Raw genomic sequence first — 18,761 nt, 5'->3', positions numbered from 1 at the left:
TATTATGGACTCCATTTGCTCCTCTAGGTGTAATCTCAGTCCATGTGTATTTATAAGTAACTGAGAAAAATAAAGCTGTTTAGAAGCTGAATTACAGCTGACAGCATCCTGCCTGACAGCCTGCTGAAAAGGCATTTAGCCATCACACACAACAGAGGGCACTCTCTGGACAGGATTGTCTGGATTAGACAGACGGGAGTTAAAAGATCATAGTATCAGAGAACAGACTCATGAAATCATTTAGGTTGCAAAAGACCTTGAAGATCATTGAGTCCAACTGTTAAGCCAACACTGCCAAGTTACCACTAAACTATGTCCCTAACCACCACACCTACATGTCTTTTAAACTCTTCCAGGGATGGTGATTCCACCACCTCCCTGGGCAGCCTGTTCCAATGCTTGACCACCCTTTCAGTGAAGAAATTTTTCCTCATACCCAATCTAAACCTCCCTTGGTGCAACTTGAGGCCTTTCCCTCTTGCCCTGTCGCTTGCTACATGGAAGAGACCGACCCCCACCTGCCTACAACCCCCTGTCAGGGAGCTGTAGAGAGCAACAAGGTCCCCCCTGAGCCTCCTCCTGGCCAGGCTGAACAGCCCCAGTTCCCTCAGCCGCTCCTCATAGGGCTTGTGCTCCAAAGTATTTCTCAGGGGTACAAGTTTCTAAAGCAGAGCAGAGCTATCAAATATTTTGTGCACCACAGGACATTTTGATAAGAGAGAATGATCCTGCAGGGTTTTCTCTACCATTCACTGCTTTGCCTCCTTTTCTGCTTCCCTCCTCCCACTAACACCCTGAGTTTCAACACCTGCCAAGTGGCTCTACATCTTCAAATTCTTGTCCTTGCCAAATGAGATTAACACACCAGCTTCTTCTCCAAAGCCTGTTTCTTTTGCCTTGCCTTTGCAGCAGTCACTGCTCTCCTACCACAGCTATTTTGTGAAGAAAGCCTTGAACCGAGTTTCCTTGGTAGGCTGATTAATTTTCTTCCTGATTATGCAACGTGTTGCTTTGGAACAAACCTTACAGAATTGCAGCAGCTGTGAAGTTTGCCTGCAAATTCCCAGGCCGCCTCCCTGCCCACTGTGGGATGGAGCCTCTGGGCATACATATCTCCTATATGTGTTACTGTCACACACAGTGCAGGTAATGCAGCCAGCAAGCTGTGGTTGTAGGGTAGGCAAAGCCCTATTACCAATCCTGGTCTGGATCACTGTCTCCCTACAGTCACAGAAATGGTTTGTTGCTAAAACAAACAAAAACCCAAAACCCCAAACACAACTGAAAAACAGCTCTCAGAGGTGACTGTGAAAAGATCTATGTACCAGAGAAGGCAGCAACACATGAACAAGTTTCAGCTCCAGAAGTACTGTTTCTCAAAAAAAGCACAAGTAGTCCATCCTAAATAGCTTGCATTAAAAATACGGGCTACAATTCACCTTAATTTTTCCTAACAGGCATACGGCTCATCACTATTTATTCTACTAAATACTATTTATGTTGCCAGTATCAGAAAATGCAGTGATTGCAAAAGATTTTAGCACAACCTGAAGCTTGATAGACTTCATTATTTCGGGTGCATTACAATGATTGATCTTCTTCAGCTGGCAGGGCATGAAAATGCTTGCTTTGATCTCTGCATCTGAAAGTCCAACTCAAGGCTGATTGTGGAAATATAGAGGGAGAGGAAGGTTAGTTACAAGGGATGCAGATAATCTGTTTAGAACTCAACATTTGTTTTCCCAAAGATTACAGTTTGGTTTTGTCCCAACTCTTCCTCCCATTTGGATGAACTGTAATGAGGCAAGAGTTTTTACAGGCTTTCCTTCTCATGGTTTGGCATTGCAATGCTGAAGCACAAGGTCACTGAGGTCATGGCAAGAAGCAGGAAAGAAATGAACACACACAGGTGTCCAGATGATAACAACACAAATTGCATCACAACTGTCGCTAGTACAGTGACACACATTTACACACTATTTTGTTGATTAAATATAGGTCACTTCTCACTTGCAAGTGGTAAACAACATTAACCTGGGTGGCCTTTGTTTGACAGTCCCTGCAGATGTAAATAAGGATTAAGAAGGTCCAACAGTAATTGCCAATGAAAGAGTGAGTCAGATCTAACACAAAACCCTCAAGAAGTACAAGCCAGCAAGCATACCACCTATGCAAGCTGGTACTTTCCATCCTTGACGCTCTATATTTAGTGCCCCCAAACAAGCAGTGCCATGGCACTGTGATTCCTTCCACTCCTGCCACCCCAGGTCCAACAGTGAAAACGAAGGAGCAGGCTCTGAGACTGTCAAAGTCAGAAGTAATTACAGTCAAACATTGTGCCTTATTACATCCTGTGCTGGGACCCCATAATTTCAAATCCAAACTTGAGAATGAATCCTCAGTGGCTGTTTATCAGAGGACTCGCAAATGATTTTGATGTGAAGATGTCAGACTAGATCTGACCTGAGATGCCCACCTAGTGCATCCCCTGCTAGCTCTGCCCTGAAAGAAATGAAGCCACATCAGGGCTGCAAGCCGCCCTGTAGGGGGATCTCAGCTTAGTGGCACACTGAGGTAAACATTGCATACACTGCCAGGATTGGCAATACATTGCACAATATAAACACAGGCAATGTCACAGATCCAGATAACTCCCCATCTTAACCCTAATTTAAACACCGACTTCATCTCTTTATTCTGTAAATCCATGACGTTGTGTTTAAATGTCCTAGTCAGAGGCAAGGAAAGACCCTACTTAACTCAGAATAGTATCATAAGAGACATGATTTGATAAATACAAACCCCATCGTGCAAGTGCATAGGCTGTATTAGGAGTGAACCTCCTCACTCTGTTCTGAAGACCAAATCTTTTCACGTTATCTCTACCTAAAGGGCAGCTGTCACTCACAGGTGCAGAGCTAAAAATAGCTATTGACTGATTGGACCCCACAGCCCTTTCATATAGCTTATCCTTGTGGCGCTGCAAAGGTCGAGTCCCGTGGCTTCAGAGAAATAAGTAATAATTCCTGCAGCCAGGCACACAAGGGGGAGACTAGTGTCCTGAGCTCTGTCAGAAGCTGCATTGCACCCCGAAGTACAGAAATCAGCCTGCTTCCCAATACATTTTTCTTTACTTTGTTGTTACAAGGAAAACCTGGTACCCACTAATGTCTTAGCCTGCTCTTTAAAAGCAATTGTTAGACATGTTCCAGTTCTAAATTCTAAGATAAATGCCGTTAAATTCACCTGCAATGCAAACAGCTCCTCTGTGGTACAACTGGTCTCCATCCTTCCCAGATTGCTTCCCACACTGAGCAGCCTGTGCCTCCTCTCCTGCTAAATTTTCTCTGCACGTGGTTTCATCCACATTAACACCCTCCTCCCACAGACTGGGTCTCTCTGGGCATTTGCACACTCGGACACAAAGCATCACTGGCAGGGATCCCACCCTGTTGCAAGGCAGTCTGCTTTTCCGCTTACACTCACCTGCTCTAATCAGAAAATAACATCAGCGTTTTCCTTCTGGGAGCAAACATAGCAATGGATGCCAACCACCCAAGACAGACACTCAGGATGTATATTGTACTGATGTTTTAAAAATAAGACAATTAAACCACAACAGGTAGCACGGGTTTGTCAGCAACATGGCCCTGAAGCATGCTTTGAGAAGACCTTGCAGGTTTAAATTGCACGCTGCTTTTCCATGAGTGCATCCAGCGGAGTCCAACCGATGCAGTACCGCAGGACAGGAAGCAGGACAGGCAGGTCCTGTTGCTTGGGGAACACTAAAGCTGAGGTCTGAGCGTAAAGCAAAGGCTTATCACTGGGAAGTGTTTGCACAGCGCTGTAAATTTGAACGGTGATTAATATGTCCTGATAAGATCATTCTGAGCACGTCTTGTCTTCCTGCCCAACACTCCTGTGCTAGCATCTTCAGTGCATACCTCAGAGTACTTTAAAAACAGTAACTGATTGATCAGAAAGACTTAATCTTCCCTTTACAAACTGAGAGAAACTGAGGCAGAAAGAATGACATGAGCAGGTCACAGCAGGGAGGCATCTCAGATTGGTGTTCATTCCAGTAGAGGCAAACATTAATGGAACAACAGAAATAATCATCAAGGAAAAATATGTAGCCTGATCTGATACTTCCGAGGATGAATTGTGAACTGAGAAAACTTGCAAATTTTGCATTTCTTTTATCTGTATTGGAAAGAGAAATTCCATATATAGAAAAAATAAAGACAATAAATTTAAGGGTTCTGATACACAATTTATTATGTACCTGGTGACCCACAGTAACAAATCACAAGCACCCATAGAAAAAATAAGATAAAACTCAGAAGTTAATCACCTGGAAGTTTACACCAACAGGTTTGTTATGCTTTAACCCCAGCAGGTGACTAAGCACCACACGGCCGATCGCTCACTCCCCCCACAGTGGGACGGGGGAGAGAACCAGAAGAGTCAAAGTAAGACAACTCGTGGGTTGAGATAAGGACAGTTTAATAGGTAAAGCAAAAACCGCGTGTGCAAGCAAAACAAAACAAGGAATTCCTTCACCACCTCCCGTGGGCAGGCAGGTGCTCAGCCATCGCCAGGAAGGCAGGGCTCCATCACACGGAACGGGGCATTGGGAAGACAAACACCATCGCTCCAAGCATCCCCCACTTCCTTCTTCTTCCCACAGCTCTATATACTAGGCATGATGCCATGTGGTCCGGAATATCCCTTTGGCCAGACTGAGTCGACTCTCCTGGCTGTGTCCCCTCCAAATTTCTTGTGCCCCTCCAGCCCTCTCGCTGGCAGGGCCCGAGAGACTCAAAAGTCCTTGACTTAGTGTAAACACCACCTAGTAACAACCAAAACCATCAGTGTGCTATCAACGCTGTTCTCACACCAAACCCAAAACCCAGCCCTGCACCAGCTGCTCAGAAGAAAATTAACTCTATCCCAGCTGAAACCAGGACACCTTAATTTCTAGCCTTTTCCAGGGAATTGATCGGTTTAAGTGTTGGAGTTATTAATTGCATCATTTCTGGTTTTCAGGATGTCTTCCTGGAAGATGCACTGAGAACAGTAGTCTTCAACCCTGCAAGCACATGTTCCTGGTCACCCTCAGATCTCCTGGGGAACCTACTAAGTACTTAGATTTTTTGGAAGAGGGCTGGGAAAGACTTGAAGGGACAGCCCTAACACAGCTATCTGTCTTCAGAGGAAGAGGTTTGACTTTGTGCTCCCTGCTTACAGCACTTGCCTAATACGACATTCTAATTAAGCCTCCTCCTTTTCCCAGTTTGTGATTTCCCCAGATACGTGTACCTAAATAAGTTTGTCTCCAACCAAAATGCATGTGAGGCAGCTGTGTGTGGTTTTCAGTCCCCAGTAACTAAGGAGTCCCAAACTCCACGTAAGAGTGGATGGCACATTTTTGTTCTTTCCTACTTGAAGAATTACACTAGCTAGTTCTAGATATGGATTGTCAATTATTATGGTCCGGAATCACAGCTGCATCTGAGACAAAGTTGGAATGTATTTATTGAAAGTGAAGTGTACTTTTATATGAAAATGGTTTGGCAAACACTAAACCCAGGCAGCATTTCGAGACTGCTGCATTTTTGTTGCACTTTGGTTTAGGTTTGTTGGTTAATGTATGTTCTTACTTGGCCTACCTGCTGATGCAGTCCTGCTGTATGCCATGCCTGTAAAGGGAATGTTAAATCATGGGGCTATGTATATATATATATATGTATAGAAAAACTTAAATGTTGGGAAGGACATCTCAGGTCAAAGAGCACTTACTGTGAATCTGAAACTGCAATAAAATCTGTTTGCATGGTAAGCATTCAGTGAGGTGATTTTCCTGGTTGTGTACAATTGGAGTTAACCAACAGGCTGCTTCCCGTCATACGTTGTATCTGGAGGGATAGTTGCAGGACTCGTGAGCTACACCAGCTACAGCTGTATTTTGAGGTGGTAACTACATGTACTGATGTAACTGTCGTAAATGGGGCCGAGATCAGTACCTCCAGATTGGGTCCATGCAGTTCTGACAGAATGACCTGGTTACCTTAAACACTTCTCAGAATAACTTTTTGTTTTGCCTTTTAACTCCCGGTCATCACGAGAGTGTCAGGTCAGGGAGAGGTGGTGCTCCAGGGTAGGCAGGCGGCGGAAGCTGAGCAAGGCGCAATGACTTTTATTATCTGACAAGCTGCAGCATCATCGCTGATTGCTGGCTTGGTGCCAGTCCTGTGTGGTTCAGACAGTTCATCAGCCAGTATGCAAGCTGTCCCCTACCTGGCATTCTAGGAAAATGATTTTTGAATGTCTGTTGTCCTTCCCTCCACTAATAAGCAGATGAAATTTGGCAGGGATCTGCCTGTCCTGGGTGTTTTCCATTGAACTACAAACCTTTCTGGAAGACTCTCAGCAGGTCTACAGTAAGTGGTGAAGAGTGCCCTGATTTAGTCCCAAACTGGGAATAGGAGCATGGATGTCATGCCTTGACCAAGGTCTTTAGCCCGGAGAAAGAAAACATATGTAGAAAGGCTGCTGTGCAGGGGGCAGAGATGTGGCATGAAAACAGGAGCTGTACATCCTAGCAGGCTGCTTTTGGTGCTTGCCTCCCTTGGAATTTACTTTCTGTTTCTTTTGAACATGGACAAGCACAATGCACCTTTCAAAAGTGAGGTAGTTACTCTACCATCTGTCCCAGTCCCACTGAAGCCCCCTTTGGTTCCTGAAGACCAGCAAAAGAGCCAGTACAAGGGTCAGAAAAGCGAGCCTTGTCCTGAAAGCTGCTTTAAGGTCTTCTCTGGGCTCTGCTGGGACCTGAAGAGTGTTCAGGGAGCACAGGCATCTTAGCCATATCACCCTCAGTAGATACCATAAGATCTTTCTCACAAGTTAATATCTTCCAGAGCTGGTCACCAAAATAAAGTTGAACCCTGCTTGATTAATTAGCAACCCTGAAAATCAGGGCATGTAGATTTGTGAGCAAGTTTAAAATTAGTCAAGAGATTACACTGATCTTGTCAAAGATGTCCTGTGGTCCAGCTCCACAATCGTCACCAGATGGTCCTTCAGGCTGGTTTCCAGAAGTTTGGGCCCCTCCACCGAAACCTTCTCTAGGAAAGCCAGGGCAAGGATGGCAGCACCGGCAGAGCCCAGGGAACACCGCAGACTCCTGGAGCACTGGTCAAACTAGTTTCATGGTTGCTCTCTGCTGCCGAAATGGTGCAGAGGTGCTGAAGTGCTGCCAAAGATTATGTGACAGCGAAGCAAGCTGATGGTGTGCTGCTGCACTAACTGTGTTGTGCTGCAATAATGCCTTGCTCCACTTCCCTGTACCTAGAAATAATTGCTGAAAGAAAATCTTAATCCTGATGCTTTTATAAACTGTGAGATGTTAAGAAATGCCAACAACTGGGCAGCCTCTTGGTAAATGATGCCCAACCTTGAGGTGACAATTACAAAGGAATGAGGATCTTATTTCACTCTTAGGATGGAAACCTGGGCATGGATATATGCTCAGTGCCTGAGTTACAGTGCTCTGGGGCATAGTGTTGCGTTTAATACCTGACCATAAATAGAGAGATGCAATGGCAGAACTATAGCAAGAGAATTTTCATCTTGTCATTGAACAGCCATAATATCTAGCCTGGTGGTTCCTCTGTGGTTCCTGAACCAGTTGTTGAGGTGTAAAGTTCACTTTTTCTGGAGCTTCTTCTTATGACTGTTCCATTTTGCCTTCTGTTTTTTGTTGGTTTTTTTTTTTTTTTTAAATTTATCTGAGGCTAAAGGACATTTAAAGTTATTCCTCAGACTTCTACAGCAGTCCGTTGGCACTGCTATATCCTTCCTGGCATTTGAGTTTCCTACTTGTTCTTTTTATTCTGTTTGTACAGCTAAATCAGGTCTGGGCCTGTGAGCTGGAGCTCAGTCTGTTCTTGGCACCACTGGGCTGGATTTTGGCATCAGCACCGAGATCAGCCTGTGGCCTGTGTCACTGGCGGACGTCTGAAGGCAGATGGGACAGTGCCATGTAGCTATAGCAGGACCACAACACTGTGTAGGTTGGTGGGAAGCAGGATCCCCTCCAGAGGGGAAGTTTCCTGGATGGAGAAGAGAGGTAGCAAGGACTTCTGAAGCCAGTGTTGCCAGATTGTTATATTGCTTGTTTTGAACTATCTTTTAATACGATCCTTTTTGGAAGTGCGTATTTACATCCTGAAGGAGCTATGTTTACTGTATTTGCATGGAAACATGGAATGCCTGAGGTGAGTACAGACAGAGTAATGTCTCTGTCTACTTACTAAAGATGTCACCTTTTATGTTGGAAGGCTTGTATGGATTTTGACCTTTTGATAAATATTCTACAAGATTATAGAATTTACCTAAGCTTACTAGTAATTCCTTTCTTGGATTTCTAATGCCAGATGGAGATCCTATCACTGATAGTAAACTGTTACTTTCTGTGTCTTGCAAGGTAGCTGTAGTTTGCAATGATTCTTACAGGGGACCCTGAGATTCACATGTAGATGTTCTGTGGCTTTTGCACTTTCTGTAAACAGCTGCTGGTGGTTACTGTCTGAGGGAGGCTTTTGAATTAGATGAACATTTATTCTGCTCCAGTGAGGCCAGTGTTAAATTATGCCAGACAGGAAAATTACATTCTTTCAAAATTATTTCTTCCCTCAGCAAGGTACCATTTTAAAATAGTATGAGAAATGACTGCGTAATTAGCAGTGTACGTAGATTTTGCAGAGATGTGGTAGCAGGACCCAAGCACGATCAAATTATGGCACCTCATGAAAAGGCATGGAATATGGAACAGACAAATCATTCCCTCCCTTGCCATGAAATCCAGCCACTAGGAGGAAACTATTGGAATCTGAAACTATACACTATATGCTGTGTTGCTTGGCTCCAGATGATAAACAAATGTGACCTCCCTGTATGTGCCCCAATAGGCACATTAGGATCTCGGACAACATGGTGAGCAAACTGGAAAATTATGTTGATCATTTGGAGAGACTGGTGCAGTTGGTGGTAGAGAAAAGGAAGACAGATGATCTCTTGTCATCAAGGTTGCCTGTTGTGGTTTTTTTTGACTGACACTGTACAAATGTGTTGCTAAACAAAGTGTTGCTCTAACATGCTTGAAATTAAGAAAGAAAAGCCAATGGAGGATGCAAAAGGGTATCAGAAGCAGGGGAAGAAATAGGAAGGCAATATCAGCCAGCATGATGGGCAGTGATCTCCATGCAGTGCTTTCATTGATCCTTAGAGAAGTTTTAGAAAATGCTTTCAGTAACTTTTGCCTGTTTCCAAAACAACTCAGAGCAAATGAAGGAAATGGAGAACAAGAAACAGTGGTCATACAAGAAGGTATCCCTTCTGATCCTTTCCAGCCTCACTTGAGAGAGCGGCGCATTGCTTGGTGGAGCTGCAACTTGCATTATCTCAGCATCCCTCTTCAAGTGGTCAGTCTCCTGGGTCACCTGTACAGCCTCTTTCCTCTATAGCATCCTTAAAACACATGGTGTTTGGCACTTTCTGGCTATTGAGCAAACAGCCATGGAACAGCAATGCTTTCGTTGATTCTTTTGCTGGCCTTGGGGAGGGACCTCTGCTAGAATAACTTGGTAGGCAGGCTAGCAGCAAATGTGTTTTCTTAATCTGTTAATGGCTGTGAGGAGGAAACCTGTTTCCCTATCTGCCAAAGAAAGTTGTGAAGTGGTTTGAAATCCCTCCTATGAAAAAGGCCTGAATAACATTTCAGTTTAGTCCAGTTAATTGATACAGTAATTTCAAGACATTTTTGGGTTTCTTCTGTGCACTTTTCTTTACATTTTGGCAAATAGTCACTGCAGGATCGAAGGTTCAGATTTATTTGCACCCTGCACCCCACATCTAGGATATGCAATAAAAATAGTTGTGCTCTTTTTGTTGCTAAAAGTGGAAACCACTGGTGATGCTTATATGGTGGCTAGCAGCCTGCCTGTCCGCAGTGGGATCAACCACACTGAAGCAATAGCTGTTATGTCCATGAAATTCCTAAGTGATGTAATTACTTACAAAAACTGAATTATTGGCCTTCACACAGTTAAAGAGCTGGATCCTGGCTGGTTGTGAGCTGAGGGTGGAGGTCCGGGTACCTTGGAGGGTGAGGACTGCCACCCACCAAGGCACGGTGGCACACCTATCGCAAGCGTGAGGTAAAACCTTGTCCTGGTTTCAGCTGGGATAGAGTTAATTTTCTTCTGAGCAGCTGGTGCAGGGCTGGGTTTTGGGTTTGGTGTGAGAACAGCGTTGATAGCACACTGATGGTTTTGGTTGTTACTAGGTGGTGTTTACACTAAGTCAAGGACTTTTGAGTCTCTCGGGCCCTGCCAGCGAGAGGGCTGGAGGGGCACAAGAAATTTGGAGGGGACACAGCCAGGAGAGTCGACTCAGTCTGGCCAAAGGGATATTCCGGACCACATGGCATCATGCCTAGTATATAGAGCTGTGGGAAGAAGAAGGAAGTGGGGGATGCTTGGAGCGATGGTGTTTGTCTTCCCAATGCCCCGTTCCGTGTGATGGAGCCCTGCCTTCCTGGCGATGGCTGAGCACCTGCCTGCCCACGGGAGGTGGTGAAGGAATTCCTTGTTTTGTTTTGCTTGCACACGCGGTTTTTGCTTTACCTATTAAACTGTCCTTATCTCAACCCACGAGTTGTCTTACTTTGACTCTTCTGGTTCTCTCCCCCGTCCCACTGTGGGGGGAGTGAGCGATCGGCCGTGTGGGACTTTGTGTGGCTGGCATTAAGCCACGACATAAGGTCAGCTCACTGCTGGGTTGTGAGAACTTTAATGCATTAGTTTATTGTTGATTTTCTCCTACTGACCAACAAGTACGTAATAAAAAAGTTAAGTTAGACTTACTGCATTGCTGTTCACCTTAAACTGTTAAGACAACAAAGACAAGTTTCCCATTTATCAGATCTGTTTAACTTCTAGCATAACTAACATCTGAAGAGCTGCAGATTAAATTAGTGATTGCAAGGGTGAGGGGGAAGTGAAGAAGCATGTACAGTCATATCCCTTCCAATTTGTCACAGAACAAACAGACCTATTGGTCAGTACTAATATTATGTGAATTGAATTTGTCACCACATACCAAACACCTTGGCACAGAATTTAATCACACACATGTCCCTGGAAATCCCATCGGGCTGTAATTGATTAGATAAATGTGTATTACCTGCTGAAAATCAGCTGGCTGATGATCAGTTAAAGATCTTGTGGTCATGGAAAATGAAGCACTTTGTGGCAGCTGGAAACTGCCACCAATATTTGATCTGTTAATAGTCCTGAAAGTTCACTGCCTGGAAACAATACAAGAAAGGACTGCTTTTCATGCAAGATGACTGCCAGCTGCAGGCAGCTCTTTGCTGTACAGAAATAATTTCTTCGAGATTATCAAACCAAATCTATCAAGAGATAGAAAAATCTCTGTGAAAAGCATTTCCTTGAGTGATGGTGGGTACCAACATAAACATGCACAGAAACATCTGCAAACAAGCCATCAGTGACAACTAAAACCAACAAGAAACAGCTTCATTCATCCTGTCATCTTCTCTCTCCTCTCCGTTTGTGGAGGAAAACTCGTTTTCCAAAATAAATATATTACTAAAAAGCTGTAAAATATTTATTAAAACACCTTTTCTTTTCCTGGCAATGTTACATTAAAAGCTCAGATCTCCATCAATATCTTAGAATTTGGCAGCTTCCAGTTATGCAAGACAACATTTTCCCATTTTTAAAAATGGGAAAGGGCATTTCTCCCTCTTTCAAAACTGTGGGACTTTTCCAGAAAACAAAAAGTCAATTCCCCATTTTTTTCCAGATTTCTGAAAAAGTTAGAATTTTCCAATGGGGAAAAGCAACGGTAACAAGAACAAAGTTCCCCTGCCCCCCACTGCTCAGAGAAAATATCCCAGTTTTCATGCCCAGAACTAGTGACAATAGCTCTCAAGGTCCAGCACCTGAGTCCAGGAGTAACTGCTGCCTCCACAGCTTTCCCAAGGAAGAGGCACAGGTCCAGGCTTTATTTCTACTGCTCCAGTGCCTGAAGAATGCAGGTGGGTGGGGAGACCACCTCATTACAGTGGGCATTAACTACTGCTGATAAGCAGGGATGGTTTGAGCCCTGCACAAACAGGTGAGTCAGGCTGGCAGCAGAACAGTGTGTCCCGGACAAGCCCAGGAGGACGGGTGCAGGCTCTGTTCTGCTCCACGCTGACAGCCATGAGCCTGGCAGGTAGGCAAACCTCACCCAACACTCTTCATAGCCCCAACTGACCACCTGCCTTACCACAAACCCCCACCGCTCTGGCAAGTAATAAGATGTAGTTTCTGCCTTCTCCTCTTCCACTGATTCACTCTGACGTGGCCTTAAAGAGGTGGAGGAGGACAGTTTTCTACCTTCTTTCTGATATTTTGCTTTTACATATATTTTCTGATTTGTGTCACTTTTTCTGCAGGACAGGAACAACAGAAAGTTGCTGTTCTGATCCACGCAGTCCTGCTGAAGTACTGAATGTGCAGTCACATGAAATCATAGAATATCTCAAGTTGGAAGGCATCCATAAGGATCAGAATGTCACACGTGGGAGTGATTTAGGTCAAAGTTTATTATATTCCTAGTTCCATACATGAACACTCTTCTCCTCCCCTCCTCCCAGGTAAGAGGAAAATGCTTAATCTACATTAAATAGAGCAAAGTCCTCCTCCTGCACAGTGAGGATGCACCAAGCCAAGGGGAAAGCAGCACACGCTATCAGCATGGTCTTGGGGCCAAGTACAGTGCCAGCAAGAAGTCTGTCAAAAGATAATTTATTTATGTATAATTTACCTAGCTAGACTCAATGGCCTGTCCTTGGGCTGTCTATTGCTGCAAGACAGAATTATATGTCCTTCTAAGCTAACATGACAGGAGATAATATGTACGTATTTTAAAAATGACATAACAATGAGTTTGGATACTGCATAAGAGGCAGACCTTCAGTGATCACAGCTTCTATAAATCAAGCACTTGCAAGACACACAGAGCAGATTGCTACAGAGCTCAGATGCAGACTGCTGTGAAATGGTCCTGAGTATAGACATCCTAATTAGAGATATTCCAACAACTGTATCCAATATCAATTTAGATACAGAGTTTTGCTCTGTGCGGATGAATTGCGTTTTTAAGCTACTGGTTATTCTAGATGGAGATCCCATTTGTCTCTGTCACAGTGTTAGGCATACAGTAATCGTTACTGAGTGTTCTGGCTTGTGCTATGCTACTAAAGTATGTAACGTAATGAAGTCCATAAAATAAATTGCAAAGAAGATGGTTGCAGTATTAGTCACAACAGCAGTTTTCAGTATTTACTAACAGCACGATACCTGAGCTGCATTCTAGCACCAAGAGGAACATTCACTGGTTGTAAAGGGAATTACACTCTTTCTGTGAGAACTAAGAAGAAATATAATCATCCTTTAAACAGCTAACAGTAAGGATGGAGTCCACACAGTTTTGGGAATGCTACAGTCTTTGGGAAACACATGCATCCTCAAAAACTGACAGCCTTCGACCAAGTGTTTATTATACCCTTGAATATTAGCCATACAAACTAGGAAGCATTTATTTACTGTTAAAAGCCAAATATGCACTAAGGAAATAATCACCACTTGCAACACACTTCCATTTCTATATCCCATAGCATAAGAGTCAAGTGCTGTGCATGACACTCCTTTCTTACCTCAGCACAGCACTTTCTTACCTTCCTAGGTAAGAAAGGTCAAGAGTAAAATTCTGATAAAGCCAAGCTGATTTGTACTTATTTTTGCTCTCTCAATGCATTGCAAGAATACCACTGGCAGATTTGACAAAGAAAAACTGTATTTAAACTGAAACTTACTTCTAGCGGCAGCAGATATGTACTTGGCATTTTCCTGGTGAAGCGTTGCATCTTTTGTGTTGTATCTGAGCTTAGCAGCAATGGTGACGTTGACTGATCTGCTTTTCCACAGAGGTCCACGATTCATCTGCTTTAATCCTACACAGCAACTTCGGATGAACTTCCAAGTAATACAGCAGAGGTCCAGCCACAGGATGTTTATATAGTACTTCTGCTAATTGCTGTAGAGGGGACACAATTTTGACAGAAGTGTCAGAGAAGGACATTGCCCAGCTTTGCTGTCTAATCATACCCAAACATAGGGATCTTTCAGCCAGAAGGCCAAAAAAGTACAAGATGGCCTTTTATTTTGTGTCAGAAAATAGAAGGCAAAAGTTATTCTGTAGTGCAACTCTGAATTGTTCTATAGCCTTCAGTAACCACAATTGCCATTGGCTTCTGATTTTCATAACCGCTCAAGCCTCAGGCCATGCAAACTGAGGGAGAATTGACAGGGACTTCCTCCAGCCTCCAGCAGAAGTCCTCATAACTGGCAATCACTTAAATATATTGTCTTAGGATGACTGGAACTAACAATCACAAGGGCTCCCCGGACAAAAATGTTGTTTATTTACTCAGTTTTAAACTATTTAAACCCTGGGCACTGAACCTCCATTTGAAAAGTTTCAATGTCTGAAGAGCATGTGGAAACTCTCTACTGTAAAAGTGACTTCATTTAGAAAACCCTTTTCCAGATCATTGCAATTTAATGGGAAAAATCAATTTCAGACTGAACTTCACCATATATTTGCTATAGATCTTTGAAGGCATACTTGAGGTGAACCTGTAATCACATAGAACATACCACTAACAGACCAGAAAACCAGTTGGTAAGCAGTGTCCCATTAATACAGTGTTTTCAGGTTTGTAAGCTTGTGAGTAGGCTGGGTAAATAACTAAGGTGAACACACTGCACAAAAACAAGTTATTATTACATGAGGGTGTAGCTGTCACAGTATAAAAGATGGTTGAGTAAGCAGATTGAATAGCAAAGAGCAAGAAGCAAACAACAGTGCTAAGGAGATTACAGAAACAAGAACTGATATTCTACTGAGAGAGGTGAGTAACTTAAGACAAAAAGAACTAAAACAACAAAAAAAGTTGCTTGCTTTGTCCACTTCTTGGGCAAAGGTGCTTAGTGGATGTTAACAGCTCCCTGCTGCCACAGAGTTAAGACTTCAGTGATGTTGTTGATCTCTTCTGCTCTCTCCTGTGACACAATGCATGTTTTGGTCTTTCGTAGTAAGCTCATTAAAAGATGTAGGAGACTTTTATGCTTTTATGTATGAGTAGTATCTTCTCCAGACATTCTAGTTCCACGTATCAGTCTTGACTAACAGCTGGTATACGATCACTTGCTTTGTGCATTTGCACTTTGGGGCTGAAGATGGGAAAAAGAAAGAGGGTGAAGAAGGGACAAGAAGAAATTCTAAGTTCCTAACTTTCATGACAACTATTTTACACATGGAAACCTGTGAGATAATGAATCAATATATACAGGTATGTATTTTTGAAGAGCATGTGGACTTACTGCAAGACTGGAAGAACTCAAACAGCACTGCAACCCACAAGAAAAGAAGGAGGATCCCAGGAACAGTATGGATGCTATTTTGTTCTAAGCAATGAACTAGTACTAAGGAATACAACTATACCAGTGACTACACAGAACTAAGTGATGCCATCAGCTACACTGCCTGGGCAAAACTCCCCAGACAAACATCGTAGGTTTGGGTTTGGATTTTTCCCCTTGTTTTTGTTGTTGTTTGGTTTTTTTAATCAGCCATGGATTACAAAATGTGGAGATAAAGAGAATGCAAATGAAATGAAATCTAGCTGGGTGTTACAGAAGTGTTCCCTAATGTGTCTTCTTGTAAAAACTTAATCTGAATAAAAGAATTTAGAAGCACCAGTGTGCTCCGCTTTTGAACGAAATAGAAGAGAAGGAAAGTAAAGAAAGACTCATCGTTTCCAGCACTCGGCAGAATCTCCAGAGCCCTGGGTTCTCCTGCAGCTTTGTTGGGAGGCTGAAGTCAAACACGTTCTACATTAGTTCCTGCTCTACCTTTGAATATGGGACCTTCTCCTTACATTTGGCTGACAAGGTGGGATCTGGATATACTACTCTAATATGAAATAATTAATGATATTACTTACACCAAAGGTATTACAACAATACGTGGGTGTTTGAAATGAAGTATGGTATGTGACTGCCTGTCAGAAGGAAGTCTTGCAATGACCTGCGCTCCACACCACGGGCTGAAACATGAGTAAGCTTGGGATCTCAGCACTCAGAAGAGGACAACAAAAGGTACCACAGAACAAGTCTTTTTTTGTGGAGTATACACAGCATATGGAGCAGATACTGCTTACTGTGTTCGAGCAGTTTTTAGTCTTTACAAAGTGACTGAACAGATCAGTGCTGTTCACATGTTCCTCTTATTCAGAATTACCTGCCAATACTCATGTAATTAATGGTCCATTTCTCACTGATGATGCTGATTTGACATTTATAGAATTTACAGCATTTATTGCACACTCCTGCACAGGGACAGGTTGCATTATATGATAAAGACATAGGCCCTGCTTGGATGCCATAACTGCCTCAAGGAAGGTTTTATGTTGGATGTTACCAATTATAAACATTTGCCTTCCTATTGCATACTTCTACCAGGAAGCATCTTTTTGGGATTGCTCCGTAGTAGGTCAAAATGCTATGACTTCAGTCATAGCAAATTCATTTAAAGCTATGGACGGACTTCCAGAGAAGCTCAAAGCACAGTCTTGGGGCAAACTGTACTATGGCAGGTGTTGTGTTGCTGGGAAGTGCCAAGACATAGTGCTTCAGCATTTCAGAAAAAAATAATTCAATTCTGTTCAGCTGAAACTGTCCTCTTGCTCTTTAAGGTTTGAAAGATCCTCAAAGCAAAATAGAGCTCAGTGAGCTTTCTGAAACTGCTAGAGACAAAATCCCTTCCCAATCACCTCTAAAACTCCTATCTTCTAGAAAGTACTTTGCAGGAAACACCCTGAACAGAAATCAGCTCCTTGTAAGAGAAAATGGTAGAGCTGACTGCAAAAAGCCTTTTCAGCAGTCAGCGAGGGCTCAAGAGCTTAGGACAGCTGAAGAGCACTACTTGCCTGGGTTTGCTCTTAAGTGCTTTTCCTTCCGTCATTTGTTATAATTAACAGACAAACAAGCCCCCTTCTCTCCCACTTCCTAACAGAAAATACCAACTTCACAGCACAAGGAACATGCTTCAGGATCTGGCAGAGGCACAAAGCCTCATCAAAGGCAGGTCTGGCCACAAGCGGATGAGAAGTCACAGGAGAACCGTGTTAACACTCTATTAACTAACAAAAAACCCCTTAACACAGAGTCACCGAACTTCAACCTCCTCCCCACTCTGAAATTCCCAGCTTGCTGTTAGAAAGTCTCACGTCATTTTAGCAACTACTGGCAGGAGTGCAGGGGTGTCACTAGAATTGCAGTATTTTTTACTGAGGGAGAAAATATGTATCATGCTCTGAGATGCATACACTGCAATAACTTCTGAGCTCAGAGGCAGGAGAAACATGCCAGAGGGGATAGAGCTCCCTGATAAAACGCTCCTGCGGCTCCCCAGAGTAATAGTCTTCCCCCAATGCATTATTGCGGAAAAGCCTGGAAAAGGAACACAGTATTTTTGCAGTCAGACGAGGCCTTACCATGGATAACAGATGCAAGTCTGAGTCAAGCATTAGGCAAAAACTTCTCCCATGCCAGCACTTCCCACTGAAACTGTGAAGACACTGGTCCAAGCACTGTTCTCAAACAGAAGAACCCCAGAATCACAGGACCGGGGGGAGGGGGGAAGGAAACCACAGAAACACATACTCCACCTCAGCTGCTTTCTGGTCCAAAAGGGCTGAAAAATTCTCCCACTGAGCCAGACAGGTGAAGGCGTCCAGAGCCTTCTTGGCATCACAAGGACAATCGGCACAAGCAACAGCCAGGACAAAGTTACCCAAGGAGGACTGGTCTGAAATGGCTGTTGATGGCAATCTGGATAGCCGAGCCCAGCTTCTGGCTTCCATGTGCATAAGAAGTGTTCCAAGGTGCCTGAAATGCCACAACAAGCTCAAAGGTGCCTGGCACATTAACCAAGGCATTGGCAAGGTTCAGGACAGCAAAAGCTGTTGCCGCACTGTAACAGACAGCAGTGCTCCCTCCGTACTAAGGGCACACTGAGGCCACAGTGTCACCAAGAGGCAGTGTACTCAGACAATACACTTGCCTCTTACTCCTCTTTTCATCTTGCTGGCTCCAACTTCTTTGCCTGTCACCAGATTTTAATTAAATAATCCTAATCAGAGCATTTTGGCTTCACTATTTCAATGGCATCCTGAGTTTGGACTCAATATACATTGCAACTCAGGGCAGGTCAGATTTTACAGCTTGTCATATATTGTTTATCACACTTCAGTTCGAAAGAAAACAAAGGAATATATGATATGCAGTATAGCAGTAATTGAGAGATGAGGCAAATACTGCTAACAGTGAACTATGAGGTTGCCTCTGTGTTACTCTTGTTCATCTCCATTTGAGCCAGAAGTTGCATCATGTATAATACAGGCAGGGTAGACATTCTCTTCCTGGACAGAAAAGCCTAACAGGTAATGGGGGAGAATGAAAGCAAGACTAATTTTGGTTTATTTGCTTAGGCTTTTTGTTTATTTGCTTTTCAAATATTTCCCTTGGTTCTCCAGTGAGAACTGAATGAACACAGGC

Source organism: Falco cherrug, chromosome 9 (genome assembly GCF_023634085.1).
Source record: "Falco cherrug isolate bFalChe1 chromosome 9, bFalChe1.pri, whole genome shotgun sequence".
Taxonomy (NCBI): Eukaryota; Metazoa; Chordata; class Aves; order Falconiformes; family Falconidae; genus Falco; species Falco cherrug.
Note: the sequence above shows the minus strand (reverse complement) of the source record.